Genomic DNA, 16889 nt, shown 5'->3' with positions numbered 1-16889 from the left:
AGGTAACAAAAGAGGGTAGGGATGGGTATAGAATGTAAGAGAAACCTAGAAGATTGGAACAACAGCTCTGTGTATTTTAAGAGAGAATTGATGAGAGGAGAGAAAAGGAATTCCCAGTGTTGGTGAATTCCCAAGTTGGAAAGAATACAGTGTAGAGCATCCAGTCAACCTGGTCATAATACTTCCTCCAGAACTGCTCAGCCACTTTGAAAAGAGAAAAGAAGAAACAGATGGTTGTCTTAACCAGGGCTGGAGACTGGTGGGACAGGGACGACAGAAGGCCAGTGGGACAAGAGTCAGGCAGATTTGGGCTCAGTAGGAGGAGCTGTTGCTGAGATTTGTGAGATATTTTGGGATGTCCTGAGGGGCTAGGAAGGCTGGCACACAGGAAAAGAGCAANCCTGGAGCCTGCTTGGGATTCTGTATCTCCCTCTCTCTCTGACCCTCCCCTGCTCACGCCGTCTCTTTCTGTCTCTCAAAAATAAATAAAGACATTAAAAATTTTTTTAGGAAAGGAGTGAGGCAATGGGAGAGATAAGCAGACAGGCAGTGGTCAGAAGACAGTTCGAGAGTCTCTGATGTAGAGATGTTGTAACTGATGATGGAAACTAAAGTGTGGCTACATGAAGGAGGATCTGAGGTAGACTGAGACGGAGTCACAGAGATTAAGGTAAGGAACGAATAAACTAGATTAGAAAGGTTATGAACATGGATTTTGAGTCCCCGAGAAGAATACAGTAGTTACAGCTGAGATTTTTTTGTATGGTAAATATCATATTAATGTGGTATTAAAATGTGTGGGCATCTAGAAAAATACTTGGAAGGAAGACACTCAGCTTTGTTCACTCAGCAAATATATATTGAGTCATGTGCTTAACATGAAACCATCTTCAATAAGTATGATATAGTAGATTCCTTTCAAACAATGGTTTCTTCATTAATATTAAAATTTTACTTCACACTGTCAAAGAGTTCAACTTAGCGCCTGATGACCTTGGACTAAAAGTATAAAAGTACAAAATACCAAATAATATTTGGAAGGAAAAAAATGTAAGGAAAGATAAACCCAGTAACATCCCCAAATTCTTAAATGAATGGTTGAACCAAGTAAATCATAGCCATTCCCGACAAACTGCTCATACTTAATGTGAAACTACTAATCATTCCCTAATGTTTTGCCTTTGAATGTAAATTTTCACACTCAGAGGCTCTTTCTACAGTCAAAGACCTCAGACCAGCAGCCTGTCTCACTGCATTGCCCTCTGGATTGTCATAGACTAGCTTGGCAGTGGCACATTTGGAGGCATCGAATGCAGGAACCACAGCAAACTGGGCTCACTGGTCCTTTGTACCCCAGATGGGGACACAGCCACGATTTTCTAAAGTTCTAAAAATAAATAAGTTGTTTTTTAGAGACAAGTACAGTGACTCTATTATATACACTCACCAGGAGATTGTGCTGGGTTTGGGATGCTGTAATCATCTAACTCAAAGAGGAATTGTTAGCCAGATGTTGAAAAATATATGTAAATGGGCTCCGGGAGTACATGCTATCTCTAGATCTTCCCAGAGAATGTTGACCTAGTCCTAAAGCATTTATTTACACATTCTTTTCAAACAATCTTTAAAGTAAACTCAGAAGCACTACTTTGTATCGCATAGGTTAGTCCAATATAGACAAAAGGTTGATCATTGCTGAAGCTGTGGGACAAGAGAGGAGGATTTATTATATGCTGCACTCTCCTTGGTATATGTTTAAAATTTTTCATAATAAAAAAAGTAAAAGGAAAACAAGGCGGGCAGGGGGGAGGAGGTAAGACTCTTTATTGTGCATATATAGCTGGGAGTAATGAGAAGCCTTTCTTGCTTTTCTCCTTCCAGCTAACACTCACTGTAACCTTTGAAAAGTGGTTTGCCCTAATTCCTTTTTCTCCAGAACAAAGTAGAATGTACTGACACTAAGATAACTAATACACCATCATTATTATTTCACATAGTCCTTCACACTTCATAAAACTCTTTCGTGTTCTGTCATTTCATTTACTTCCATGGAATGTCTGTATTCACAGACATTCTCCCAAAGAGCTACCTGCCCATAATCCATCCCAAAGAGAATGGTCTTTAATCCTTCAGGAGCCCATCTTTATCGAACAACTAGTAACATTATTTAACGTTATTCTAAATACCTTTGTAAGGAAAAAAATAACACTCAACAGAAAGCCTTCATTTGCTCAATAAGCACTTATTAAGCCCCCACTCTCTGCATTGTAGATGCCAAGGTCTTGATTACACACCATTCTGTGCACTTGTGCATGCAAGCCACAATGAATGAAGACTTACGAGGTGGCCCTTGCGGTGAGGGAAGGGGAGCTTTTTAAAAATGCAGATCCCCAGGCTCTGCACACAAAGGGGTTCAGGTCTGGGGAGGTCTTAGGAAGGATTGAGAACCACTGGTCTAAATCAGCAGGTCTAACAGACCAGACTAGACTCTAGTCTGATGGAAGCTGGCACTGCCATCCATGGAGTGTAGTTGGTGAGCATAAGGAAGGCAAGATATGTGTTTCAAGTTACATCCCAGTGACAGAAAGGATGTGAAATCAGGGTTCAAGCCTAGAGAAAAATTCAGCAGGATTTGGGAAAGCAATGAGTACTTGGCTCATTGGACTTAAGTTCAAGCCTGGGCTTTGGTCCTGATGGAGTTCTCAACAGGCAACTAGAAAGGACCGATTGCATATTGGATTCCGTTTGCATAGCTGGCACTGTGGTAAGCTGTTTACTTACATAATTTCATGTCATCCCCATGACAGTCCTGTGAGATAGGCTGATTTGCCCAAGGTCAGATGGCCAGTACGTGGATGAGTTGTGTTGAGCCTAACTATTCTGACTGAAAGCCTACAGGGACTGGGGCAAGGCTCGTCAGACTCCCTGAGGTTGACAGCTCAGAAGACTGTGTGATTATAAAAGGCTCTGCTCACACAAGGCATCAGGAAGCTATTTCCACACTCCACTCACTAGTAGGTAGAATAAACTTCCAGTGATTCCTGACTGACAGGGTTCTGGTTATTCCCAGCATTATGACTCAGGTAATAAAGTGAAATCAACAGGTTTGTCTTTGTGTCCCCAGCCTTCCCCAGTCTTACCTGTTTCGTTCCCAGTCCCCAAGGAGGAGCCTATTGTCCTCATGTTCTTCGTTCATTTACACTGAGTAATTTATGTCTGATATATGAAAGCATGGTGCTCTGGGGACCTACTCCTTTTAAACAAAGAGCAGTAGTTCAGAGGAATGAAGCTAGTATCAGAGGCAGGAACTAAGAAGGATTTGGAAGACATGCTGAATTCTCTGAAATCATCCTTGTAGATCGGCTGTATGTGGCATGTTCAAATTGATCCCATTGGTATCTGAAAAGAAATGATAGAATTTCAAGAGATGAGATCATTAAGAGTCCTGCTATTTGAAGTACTTTTCATCCCATTGTACCAGCCTATCTGTACAAAGTCCTCATTTTCACAGGGAACAATATGTGTGTGTGTGTGCTTCTCACAGAGCCGGTAATCAAGGGGTGTAATCCATCAGAGAGTCTTTCTTTTGATAACTGAAGTTCTAGACCTAGACACTGCTTTATTAGCATTCCGAATACCAGTCCTCCCCTATCCTAGAGTAAACAAGAGCTGTTCTTCTGGCACACCCCCATTTCCGCCCCACCCACACTCCCCAAATCATTGAACAATGAGGGCTCAAATCATGGAATCTTCCTCTACTTAACAAAATCAATTGTAAGTTCAAGATTGTTCTGGCAAATACTTGTGATTAGTGGTTATAAAATATGGATGGATGGATGGATGGATGGATGGATGGATGGATGGATGGATAGACAGATAACTATTGAGTTAGGAGTTAGACTTAGATTTAGAGGTGGTAATTTATTTGCTGAGAGACCACAGTGATGACCTGTAAAAGTGATTCTGAAATAGCATCAAGCTGAATGGTAATTTTCTATATCCTGTGTGTACAACGGAAGAAAGTAATTTCTCAAGGCAGCATGATAAAGTAGACCAAAGACTTGGCTTTGTTTACTTATCAACTGCGCAACTTTTACAAATTACTTGATATCTTTAAGCATTGATCTCTGCATTGATAAAAGCAAAATAGTAAAATTTGGGCTGAGAAGTTTTTGTGAGGATTAAGTGTAATATGCAAAGTGCCTAACAGTACCTAGGACACAGGGGGTCAGAAATATTTGTTGGATACATAAATAATAGATGCTCAATAAAAATAATTTTTATTATTTATTACAATGCTCATCAAACTTTATAGGTTTTAAACCTGTCTACCCTATGTTCCTCAGAAAATAATGAAAAAAAAATCAGTGGTTTCATTTTTAATTACCAAAGCAAACACATCTGTTGCAAATATTCAAATTACATAAATGTATAAATAAAAAAATGAAAAGCCCTACTCCAAAGCCCATACCTTAGAAGTAACCACTGTTAACAGTTCAATATATAACCTTTCAGACATTTTTCTAGGCCTATACAACTGCTTGACATAATTTCTAAATGGGAATTTGTACTCTACACAGTGTTCTGTTACTTAAGTTTTTGATGTGACATCTTGGACGTCTTTTCAGACCTAGTGTTCTATTTGTATTGTCAGACTTTAATTTACGATACAAATATCTTAGGAATGGAAAATTGGGTTATTTACTTTTTTTGCTGTTTCACCTAGGCTGCAATGAACACCCTTCTGTAAATATCATTTTGGTGCATATACTACTTTTTTTAGGATAAGCTTTTGAAGAGGCATAGCCAACTTAAAGGGTACACATATTAACTCGACTCTGCCATGTGGCAGAGAGAGTGTTAGGGGCTGAATTGTGTCCCCACAAAGTCCATATGTTGAAGACTTTACTCCTAGTACCTCCGAATGGGACTGTTTTTGGAGACAAGCCTATTAAAGGGAGGTGCTTCAGAATATGAGGCCATTAGGGTGGGCTTTAATCCAATCTGACTGGTGTCTTTATAAGAAGAGGGCGATTGGACAGACAAAAAGACACCAGGGATGTGCAGGCGTAGAGGAAAGAACATGGCAGTCATCTACAAGCCAAGGCGAGAGATCTCAGGAGGAGCCAAACCTGCTGACCCCTTGATCTTGGACTTCTAACCACAGAATGGAGAGACAACCAATTTCTGTTGTTTCAGACACCCAGGCTGTGGGATTTTACTACGCAGCCCTAGCGAACTAATATGGAGGGGTTATTCTCGAAGCGTTGGTGGTCATTCTGCTCTGAGCTGAAGTCCAGGTGGTGTGAGCAAGCTGTTCTAAGTCACTGTTGCCTACTTTCTCGATTCCATCCTCTCTCCGTCTCTTCCTCCATTGTCCTTAACTCCCTTGCTCATTGCAGTTTATTTAATAAGGGGCACTTCTCATGAACCTTGGGAGGATGTCAAGGATTCTTGGATGTTTGTGAATAGTTTGGCTTTTGATGTGCCTCCTTATGGCATGGCATTAAGATAATAGGAAGTACTTACCAAGGTATTTCCCCACTGAGTTACCCTCTATTTTTATTATATGGACTCTGAAACAATGAGAAGAAAATTTTTCCCACATCATTTCTCTCACATTTCTTCCTCTGATGAGAGTAAATAGCTCACCCTTTGTAGATTATTTCAAATTCCTTAGACAAATCTTTAGATTAAGATCATGAAATCATTCTATGTCAACTTAGTGGCCAGGTAGAGTTAACCCCTCCCTTGAAACACATTCCCTGTCCCTGACCAACCCTCCTTCCTCAACCTTCATTATATCTGGGGTGTGTGCTTCTGCCAGAAAGGGGCAGGAAGGAAACTTGAAATTACTGGAGACTCTACATTCCGCTCAGCAACTATCCTCAGCAATCGTCACATATTTGACATTCTTTTGATTTCCTGAAAAAGAGTGACTCACCCTGAATTACACAGCCACAGTAGATAGAATAATTGGTCTCAAGGTCTCCTAATATTTCTTTCTTCCTTCAGCAACATTCTCTCTACTTGTAAAGGGAAAGATTGCTTTGCTGGACACGGCGGCATATAGGTGAGAAAGGGAAAGGAAGAGAGAGAGTATCTGCCCGTGACTGAAAAGAGGGCTTTATTTTGTGCACCCTTCCTTCTCTGTTTTCTTTTCAGTGTTCACATTGGCTGCTTAAGCACCATGGGTCTGGGAAGCTTGTGTGTACTTTTCCCTAACAGGTTCGTATGTTCTTGGGAAGCTAAGAGTCAAGCCTGCCTCTCTTCTAGAACCGATCAGGAGGGAAAGAGAAGGACAAGGAGCTGGGCTGAGAGAAGTAGGGACAGACCAGTCCTCTTTGCCCAACTTTTTCAAGGCACAGCTGACATTGCCTCTCATTTGATTGTTGAGGAAATGCCAAAAAAAAAAAAAAAAAAACCAAACCAAACCAAACAAACACGAAAGCCTTCATGGTGATGTTTAAATACAGACAAGCAAAACAACAACAACAACAACATATGCACACACACAGAAATCTCTGCCATTTGAAATCTGGGGGAAGATTGTATAAGAAAGTTTTCTTCCCTCTCCATTTGTTTATATGTATACGCAGTGGAAGTTGTGTATGCATTTGTACATGTGTGCAGTGGAAGTTGGGGATAAATTAAGGAGCAAATATGAAGATAAAATAACAATCTTTTTCTAATTGCAATACTCATATTCTGTTTTACTTTTGCCCTCTTTTAATGCTGCTTTTTCTTTTCCCCTTTTTAAAGTTTATTTCTGAGGCACCTGTGTGGCTCAGTCAGTTGAGCAGCTGACTTCGGCTCAGGTCATGATCTCATGGTCTGTGAGTTTCAGCAAGGCATCAGGCTCTGTGCTGATAGAGCAGAGCCTACTTACAATTCTTTCTCTCCCTGTCTCTGCCCCTCCTCTCTTGCATTTTTTCTGTCTCTCTCTCAAAAAAAAAAAAGAAATAAACTTTATTTAAAAAAAATTTTTTACATTTATTTATTATTGAGAGACAGAGACAGAACATGGATGGGGAGGGGCAGAGAGAGAAGGAGACACAGAATCCGAAGCAGGCTCCAGGCTGCGAGCAAGCTGTCAGCACAGAACCAGATGCGGAGCCAGAGCCCACGAACCATGAGATCAAGAGTCAGAGGCTTAACTGAGCCACCAGACACCCCGGTGCTTTTTTCTATTCTGTTCAATTGTATTCAGTTTCCTAAGCCACATATGAACCCTAAAAGTGTGTGCAATTATTTCCAAAACATATTTGGGTGACTACTATGTGCAAGCCACTATGCTAGGTTTGCACAAGGTAAAAAGATAGCTCAGATTTAGTCTATTCTCAGGCTCTGCAGTTTCATAGCAAAAGTAATTCACAATCATGTTCGCTTACAGATTTGTAAGAACAGCTAACTTTTACAAGAGAAACCATTTCAACTGTCTTGTGTTCATCAATAGCATTTAAATGCCACTGACATTTAACTCAAACTGAAAACATAATTTGAAATAATGAGCAATTAAAATGAACATTGAAATAAACCAAAAGGGGTGCTCAGGTGATGCAATCATTTAAGAGTCTGACTCTTGATTTCAGCTTAGGTCATGATCTATCTCACTGTTTGTGAGACAGAGCCCCTAGTCGGGCTCTGCAATGAAAACCTGACAGCAGGGAGCCTGCTTGGGATTCTCTCTCTCCCTCTCTCTCTCTGCCCCTCCCCTGCTCATGCTCACTCCCTCTCTCTCTCTCTCTCTCTCTCTCTCTCTCAAAGAATAAACATTTAAAAATGAAATAATAAACAAATGACCACTTCTACCACAAACAAGGATTTCAGAAGGCTTGGCTTACATATGTATCATACGTAAATTGTAAAAGGGAAAGAGTTACACCCATGCCATATGTGAACTATGAGGCTATACTATATCATCTGTAATACATATGCTTCAGTTAATTCAAAGTCTAACATTTATAGTTTCAATAGCTGGTACTATAGTGTTATACATGACATGGAAAAATAATATTTGAACAAGTCCTGGAATTCGGTAGGTAGCTGCTTAGAGTTACAATGTCTCTTCCAGCTCTTAAGGTATTAGATTCTATTAGGACACAATGTAGCTTTTGGAATAGAAAAGAATTGCAGAGGGGCGCCTGGGTGGCTTAGTTGGTTAAGCGTCCGACTTTCGCTTAGGTCATGATCTCGTGGTTGGTGGCTTCAAGCGCCGCATCAGGCTCTGTGCTGACTGCCAGCTCAGAGCCTGGAGCCTGCTTCAGATTCTGTGTCTCCCTCTTTCTCTGACCCTCCCCTGCTCACGCTGTCTCTCTCTCTCCTAGAAATAAATAAAACATTAAAAAAAAATTTTTTTTAAAAAGAAAAGAATTGCAGAAAGAAATATTTATAGTTCAACACTAGTGTTTAATGCTATATTGCTATCAATTTGGATGCAGAAGATGACCATAATTTTGGTTTCATAACATCTGTTTATCTGTTTATAGTGGTTGACTGGTGAGATGTTATCATTTACTGCCAAACTTCTGGAAGGAAATCAGGGAAAAAAGAGTATTAACTAAAAACCACAAATAAATCTCAGTCATGATTCCCTTCATGAAATGAATCAAATCATGGGCAACAATCACAAACACAATCATTTGCTCTTTTATTTTTTAGCAGATGCTTAAATATTTCCCTAAAATCATATCCAAACAATGTTATATGATTAGAGGTATAGAGTAGAAAGAGTCTGAGCTGTTAAGAGTCTCACAAAGGAAGTAACGACATACTGTTTTAACTATCACTAAGCATTTGTCCTACGCCAGTCAGTCTCCATGGTAATCGAGTGCAATTGTTCCACGTAAAGTCAGCACATCAGTCTGGCATAGGCATTTGCTTCCTCTCCAAATTTCCTGTTTTCCTGGATATGAGGTCTCTGAGGTGTGCCTTCAGGAAATAGACACTCACTCAGAGGTCTGCTAGGAAGAGTGATTTGGAGAGGGCAGTTTCTTACAGAATGCTAAAATGATAGCTTTGTTCTAACCTAACACATTCCATCTACATAGACTTCAATTCAATTCAATTCACTTTCACTAACCTCTTATATAGCAGAAGGCATTCAATCATTGCCAAAGTCAGTTTATTAAGTCTGGTTGTTGAAGGCAGTTGGTTTCCCAGAGAACCATGTTTCTCTACTTCCTACATTCATTAGTTTGTGACTCAGTGGTGGGAAATGCCAGAGGGAGCTGGCAACAATGGCCTTTTCCACTTATAATAGATTCTCTTTTATGTACTTTGGACTTTTCTCCAGTATTGTGCTCAATGGGATTTCTACCCTGTAATCAGATCGGATGGCTCTACAAGGTGCTGATTGGCAAGAAAACCTCAAGGTTTCCTCTCTTCCCACAGACACTGGGGCAGCTGTGCTGCCAGTCCATTACAAGGGACTTCCCCAGACTTCCCCAGAAGGAAGCGGGGCTCTCATCTGCATTGGAATGAAGTTTCCAGGAGAGCCCTGCAATTTGAAAATTCCTTGAGCCTCCACCGAGAAGTTGAGATAAATCAGGCCTCCAGGGGCAGTCTGGTTTCAGACATCCTATTTCCGTGCTGCTTTCTCCTCCATCCCTCCTTGGCTGGTGGGAAACAGAAAAACTCCTCCTTCTAAGGTAAAGAATTTAAGAACGGGAGCTATTTGCTATTTAAACAGCTATTTTGTTGTGTGTTTAAATCTCTGGACTTCAAGTTGCGTGGTTCTCTCATTTTCTTTTCTTTTTTGTTTTGTTATTACTACTATGTCTTTGGCTTCTCTTCCTCTGTGGGGTGAAGTTTGATCTTTACAAAGGAAGAGGAAGTATGAGGCTTGATGTTTTCTGTTTTTTTTCTTTTTTTTCATTGCTGGTATAACCTTGCAAGTGTCCCTTGACTTCCTGTACCATATAGATTCTTAAGTCTATAAAACGGCTTGTCAATATCCATTCCCTTTCATTTGCAGAACATTAACATTGCCAATTACTTTAGTCAGGTTCTTTGATCTTAACAGAACTTTTTTCTAATGCCTATGCAATTTGATCAAGAGTTTAACACTAGAATGCACTAGAAAATTTGTTTTCAAATATTTAAAAATTAAATACAGTAATGTTACACCATACTTGTGTTTGTGTTTCATGATACTTGAACGAGGTTTCATGGATGGCAGAATATTTCTCTTGAGGAATATCTTGAACTATACGGTTTCATAGTCTAAGTTTGATTTGAACAAAATATGTTCTCGTATTCATTCATATGAAACTAAGTTTGTTTCAGCTTTTGTGAATAAGTTATGTGTCTTTAATCTTCACGAGAAAAAAGTTTCAGTTAGTCAAAGGCTCTTTATTTTCCAAATCATTTCTCAATCCTCTTCTACTGTCCTTCAAAGGAGGAATAAGAAGCACTCAAGGGTTTTTGGATATTTGGACATTATTGTTAATGGGGGAATGTTGTAGATTGCCTAATCTGCTTCACAAAAGGCACCACTGAAATCTCAACCCCACCTCTACCACCTGACTATGCTAAGTTTTGGCAACAATGAGAAGTACCATCTCGTTTATATTGTCACGTTCTGAGTTGGCCACCAAGAAAAACCTTCTTATAGTCCTAATCTCATTCACTTTTTCTTGCATGAAAGGTAGAAATACCTGAAAATTGTTTTTAAAAAAGCTTACCATTTTCACCAGACCAAATGTCTAGCAAACAAGGATACGATTCAGGACAACAGAGCAACAAATTTCTTCACCTGAGGTCTCGTGTATGGAAAAGCATGAGGCCTGTGAGCCATGCCTCAGGCTCTCACAAATTCTGACGCCTTGAATAAGTCACATCACTTCTCTAAACCCTGATTCCTCGTTTAAAAAGTGAGGGTAGTATCTATTTCACAAACTGTAATGTGGATTAAATTATGCAAAATTAAAATATGCAAAATGACAGGCTATAAAAATTCTCATCTCCAAGTCAACTATCAGATCATTATAAGTAGTCCTGGTTCTATGACCAAAGCTAGAACATTGGCCCGTATTTATCATTGACAGTACCAAAACAATGAAATTCATGATATTTCCATAATTTACAAAGCATATTCACTTAAAAATACCTTCATTTATAGATATTCAGATATTAAGTCCGTGTGTGTGTGCGCGTGCACATACATGTGCACCTGAGGATGTGCGTGCACCTATTTAGATATTAATTCTGAGCATTTTGGGGAAGCTTTAAGATACATTAACCAGCCGTGTACCAAAACTTTGGCAAGCTGACATGCATTAAGTATTTAACACGTCTACATTGAACACATATAATATGTGCTAGTATTGCAATTCTCAAACTTTAGGGATCAGGGCCCCATTACTTTCTTACAAATTATTGAGAACCACAAAAGGTTTCTGTTTATGTGGAACATACCTTTTAATACTTCCTCTACTAGAAATTAAAACTGAGGAAGTTTAAAAAGACATTAATAACTTAATCATTAAAAATGACAATAAATGATTTCATATTAACATAATTATTTTTATGTTCAATAACTGTATCCTTCAAAAAATTAATTTGAAGAGTATCATTGTTTAACGTTTTTGCAAATCTCTTTAATGTCTGGCTCATTATTAGGTGGCTGGATTATTTATGTGTTTTTGCATTCAACCTGTGGCCATTATCACACTTCACATAATCCCTGGAAAACTCCAGGGAGTGAGAGAATGAGAATTAAAAAGATTAAAACAATTCTTAGTATTATAATTAAAATAATTTTGACTTCATTGATACCAGCACATCTCAGAGACTTCCTTAGGGTTCTCCATTCCATAAATCAACCATGGTGCTAGTACCTAGTACCCAGTTACAACTCAAGAAATATTTGTTGAATGAAGGAATGATTACCACACCCTGTGCGAGGTGCTCAGGTTACATGAATGAACAAGACGAGAAAGAATCCCTGTCCTTTAGGAGCTTAGAGTCCAACAGAAGAGACATGTATTTACAATACTTTGCTATTTGTACCACCTTAGGAGTAAATACAAGGTACTATGGGGGATAAGAGGGTGCCTTGCCCAATCTTGGGAGATCAAGAAAGGTTTTTAGAGAAAATGATGGCTATGCTGAGATGTAGGTAAGGAACACAAGTGTAAACATGAGAATGAAGTGTCCCATGCAGAGAACACAGCAAGGCTTGCTAGAGTTTAGAGAGCAAGTCATGGTAGGCTGGCTAGAGATGAGGAACTACATCATGTAAGTTCCCTGAGGGCAAGTTGGAAGACTTTAAACAGAAGAACGAGTTGGAGCAGAACAAGGCACCAGGCAGAAAGGTTATTACAGAAAGTTGAGGCAGGAGATAATATTGGCCTAGCCAGAACAGTAGTGGTAGAGATGGAGAGAAATGGAGAGATTGGAAGTATATGAGAAGGAAAAACAGACAGGACTTTCTGATGGCTGTAGGAGATGAGAGGAAGGGGCTGAATGTAATACCCATATTTCTGGGTTAGGCAACTTAGTTGATGATGATATCATTTAGAGACTGGGAACATAAAAGTAAGTATAATGACAATGAGGAGTTTAATTTGGGATACACTGTTTTGAGATACCTTGGAATATTAGGATATGCATTTTGAAGGCAGTCAGGTATGTGGATTTGTAGTAAGGAGAGAGAACTGGACTAGAAATTTACATTTAGGAGTTATTAGCATATATATGGTCACTGAAAACATGGAAGTGTATGAGATCATCATAGTATATAAACTGGGTTAGGAATAAACTGACAAGGGCACAACTCTGAGGTACCTGGACATTGAAGTGTCCAGGCAGAAGATGGAAGTCCTAGAAGGTAAAATAAAGAAGCCAGATCTAGAAGGAAAGTGGGTTTCACACATCAAAGGATGTAAATGTGGCAGGCCATGGTCACTAGTATCAAATGCTGCAGACATGTCAAGCAAAATAAGAAAAAATTCCACTAGAAAAAGGAACCTTCACACCCACTGTTGGTGGAAATGCAAACTGGTGCAGCCACTATAGTAGACAGTATGGGGATGCCTTGAAAAATTAAAAAAAAAAAATTAAAAATAGAACTGGGACACCTTGATGGCTCAGTCAGTTAAGCTTCTGACTTCGGCTCAGGTCATGATCTCACAGTTTGTGACTTTGAGCCCTGCACCTGGCTTTCTGATGTCAGCAAAGAGCCTGATTTGGATCCTCTGTCCCTCTCTCTTTCTGCCCCTCCCCTGCTCATGTGCTCTCTCACTCTCTCAAAAATAAATAAATAAACTTTAATAAAAAAAAAATAGAACTACCACATAATCCAGTAATTCCACTACTGGGTATTTGCCCAAAGAATATGAAAATACTAATTTGAAAAAAGCGCTCAAATTTATATTTATTGCAGCATTATTTATAATAGCCAAATCATGGAAGCAGCCCAAATGTCCATCAATAGATGAATTGATAAAGAAGATATGGCATATGGGCGCCTGGGTGACTCAGTTGGTTAAGCGTCTGACTTCAGCTTGGGTCATGGTCTTAGGGTTCATGAGTTTGAGCCCCATATTGGGCTCTGTGCAAGACAGCTCAGAGCCTGGAGCCTGCTTCGAATTCTATGTCTCCCTCTCTCTCTGCCCCTTCCCACTCACACGCTGTCTCTCTGTCTCTCAAAAATAAATAAACATTAAAAAAAGGTTGTGGCATATTACTCAGCCATAATGAATGAGATATTGCCATTTGCAACAACATGAATGGATCTAGAGAGTATAATGCAAAGTGAAATAAGAAGTTAGAGAAAGACAAGTAGTGTATGATTTCACTCATATGTGGAATTTAAGAAACAAAACAAAGGAAAAAGAGATAAACCAAAAAAGAGACTCTTAACAAACTGAGAGTTCCCACAGGGGTAGTGGGTGGGGAATGGATGAAATAGGTGAAGGGGATTAAGAGTACACTTATGATGATCACTGAGTAATGTACAGAACTGTTCACTCACCATATGAAACTAATACACACATGAAGCTAATATGACACTGTATGTTAACTAACTGGAACTAACATTTTTAAAAATTGTGTGGAAAAAAAAAAAAAAGGGGTCCCCTGATTTGATCAAAGAAGTTGTTAGTGACCTTGTTGAGAACTTCAGTGGAGCAGTAGGGAACAAAACCCAGAAGCATTCATTGAGTGAAGTTCCTGGGAAGGCAGGAGACAGAATCCAGAGAAAAAGCACAAAGAGAGAGGGTATGTGTAGAAATGTGTGCCTCAGATCTGGGGGAGACCTGATCTATTGTGATGTTTGTAAAGGATGAGTGTGGATGCAGGCAGGCTTCTGAACATGGGAGCAGAAAGTTGGATTTCCTTTCTGATGGGCTTTAGTTAAATGAAGATGATTTGAAAACAATGGAGAAAATCTAAGCAGCTCTTGGGAAAAAGAGAGCTAACTAAGGAAGCAAGCATTGTTTGGCAAAGTTGAAGGCTTATTTGAGGTTGGACACTGTAAATATATGTAGTGAAAACAATCTATACAGTCTATCCAGAGTTTCAGATCAGTTTTTAAAAGATCTGTTTTTGAATCAGAAGGTTAAGGTCTAGACTATATTTTATTAACAAATATAATACTGTGGACAGTGCAGTAGAGATTATATAACTACTACAATAATTCTCTTACCCTCTCTCCACCCCCAACATAAGATTTATAATACACATGTGTGTATGTGCATGCATGCACACACACACACACAATTATATAACACTGTTAGAACTCCTTATGGAGAAAATTCCACAGGTTGTCACCATCTCATTGCCTATAGTCTTTCACATAATTTTCAATGGACACTAGTGAAGCTATTATTGTGTGAGGCGCAGTTTGTAAGAGAGCATGAACAAGCCTTAGGCAAACTATTTGTTATTTATATAATAATTTGTTCACTTTCAGAGAGCAAAATAACAAAAGTATCCATTTTCAGAGAGCAAAATAACATTTCATTTCCATTAAGAGACCCTCCCCCCAAAGAAATATATCAATAGAGCTGGGAAGAAAAGACTTTCTTCATTATAGACAATTAGACAATATTAAACAATAATATTATACAGGATAATTTTATATTTTAAAATGAGCTGTATGTAATAAATAACATTTATTAAGTATTTACTACGGACCGGGCACATTTAATTTTCACAAAACCCCATTAGGTAAGTACTATTCCTATTTACAGTGGAGGCAACTAGATTACAGAAAGGTTAAGTAACTTGTCCTTGGGTATATCCAGAGTGAATGGTAGCACTGAGATTAGAAGCCAGGCAGTCTGTCTTCTAATCTGTGGCAGTGGCCACAGGTTTAAACTTCCATCTATACTTCCCTTTCAAAGTAGAAATTTAATAAAATTTCCTCAAGTAAAATGTCCTTTTGAAGTTTCAGAAAATTAACACAATGATGGTTGGGCACATGGGCTGTTAACAGACATTATGAGCAATTTACTACAAGTGGAGACTGAGGAAGCAGTAGATATCAAGACACAAAATAAGCTGTTTCCTTAGATAAAATTTCCTTCATAAAAAAATACTTGGAAACATTTCAAGTATACAGAAGAGTGTAGAAAACAGTTACAATAGTCATGTATCCTTCACCTAAGTTTTAAGGTTTTACCACATTTTCGACAGATTACCTTTGGCAGAAAAGAAAACATTATAGATACTAGTGAATCCTCCCTATTACATTCCCTTCTCCTCGGGAACTAACCACTATTTTGAATACATCTATTTTTTCCTTACATGATTTTCCCACTTTGATCTCAGGGTTTTTTTTTTTTTTTTAATGTTTATTTATTTTTGAGACAGAGAGAGATAGAGCTTGAGGTGGGAAGGGGCAGAGAGAGACAGGGATGCAGAATGAGAATCAGGCTCTAGGCTCTGAGCTGTCAGCACAGCAGCCGGCGCGGGGCTCGAACCCACGAACTGGGGGATCATGCCCTGAGCCTAAGTCGGATGCTTAACCGACTGAGCCATCCAGGCGCCCCCCTCATTTTTTTTTTTTAATAACTCTTATGCTATACCATATAAATCTTTCTGCAACTTGCTTTTTTGGGTCAACATTATGTTAATGAACTTTAAATGAATACTAGTAGCATTAGTTTATTAATTTCCATTTTTTTAATATTCCGTGTATGTCAATTTGTCCAATAATGTAACTTATTCATCCATTCTCCTGTAAGTCGACGTTTAAATTGTTGCACTAAAAAAGCAATGCTGCTATGAACATTCTTGCGCGGGCTAGGATAATTATTTATATATTACATATATTATATATTGTGTAATATTCTGTATTAAATGTATATAATTCCTTAACATGCAGGTTAACATGGGCATGAACAGCGCAGACAGACCTTAGTTTTCAGGAAAGGTACAAACGACCATGAGTTGTTCTGAGCAAAGTGCGACTACTTTGACTACTAAGCATTTGGCGGAGGCTGCAGTGACCAAGCGACATTCACCGCTACAGTGTGAAACCACACAATTTTAGTACTTAGTTACTCTTCAACTGTCGCCTAACAGCTTCGCGTGTATTTCCTCAATCAGAGTGGAGCTCCATGAGGAGCGACTCCGGAACCAAGGTGAGCCAACACGGCGTGACTGTGGGGAGTCCGCAGCGGAAGCTGCAGCAGGCGACCTCTTCTTGGCTACGCCAGGCCACCAGAGTGACAGCGCCAAGGGAATCTCACTGTCCACTCCGAGAGTCCTGGAAGCCGAGGAACCGGGGACGGAGGGAGACATAGACACCTGCCTCCAAGTGTCTCTCCACTCGCACCCTGCAAGGCCGCCAGGGCGGTATCCGAGAGTGGAGGCTTGGTCGCGGCCCCCGCCCAGAGCGCAGATTCCCAATCTGGCCTCTTCCAGGGGTGCCTCTTTGC

General features: G+C 39.5%; 1 long non-coding RNA gene across 1 annotated transcript; it reads left to right on the top strand.

Annotated features, from left to right (window-relative positions):
* Nucleotides 1-494: 494 nt before the first annotated feature.
* Nucleotides 495-16416, top strand: LOC144241009 (uncharacterized). Its single transcript, XR_013337937.1, has 3 exons — nt 495-670; nt 9394-9650; nt 16334-16416. It is a non-coding gene; the product is annotated as an uncharacterized LOC144241009 (long non-coding RNA).
* The last annotated feature ends 473 nt before the right edge of the window (nt 16417-16889 follow it).

Source organism: Crocuta crocuta, unplaced genomic scaffold (assembly GCF_008692635.1).
Source record: "Crocuta crocuta isolate KB4526 unplaced genomic scaffold, BGI_CrCroc_1.0 scaffold197, whole genome shotgun sequence".
Taxonomy (NCBI): Eukaryota; Metazoa; Chordata; class Mammalia; order Carnivora; family Hyaenidae; genus Crocuta; species Crocuta crocuta.
Note: the sequence above shows the minus strand (reverse complement) of the source record. Positions and strands in the feature narration are given on the sequence as shown.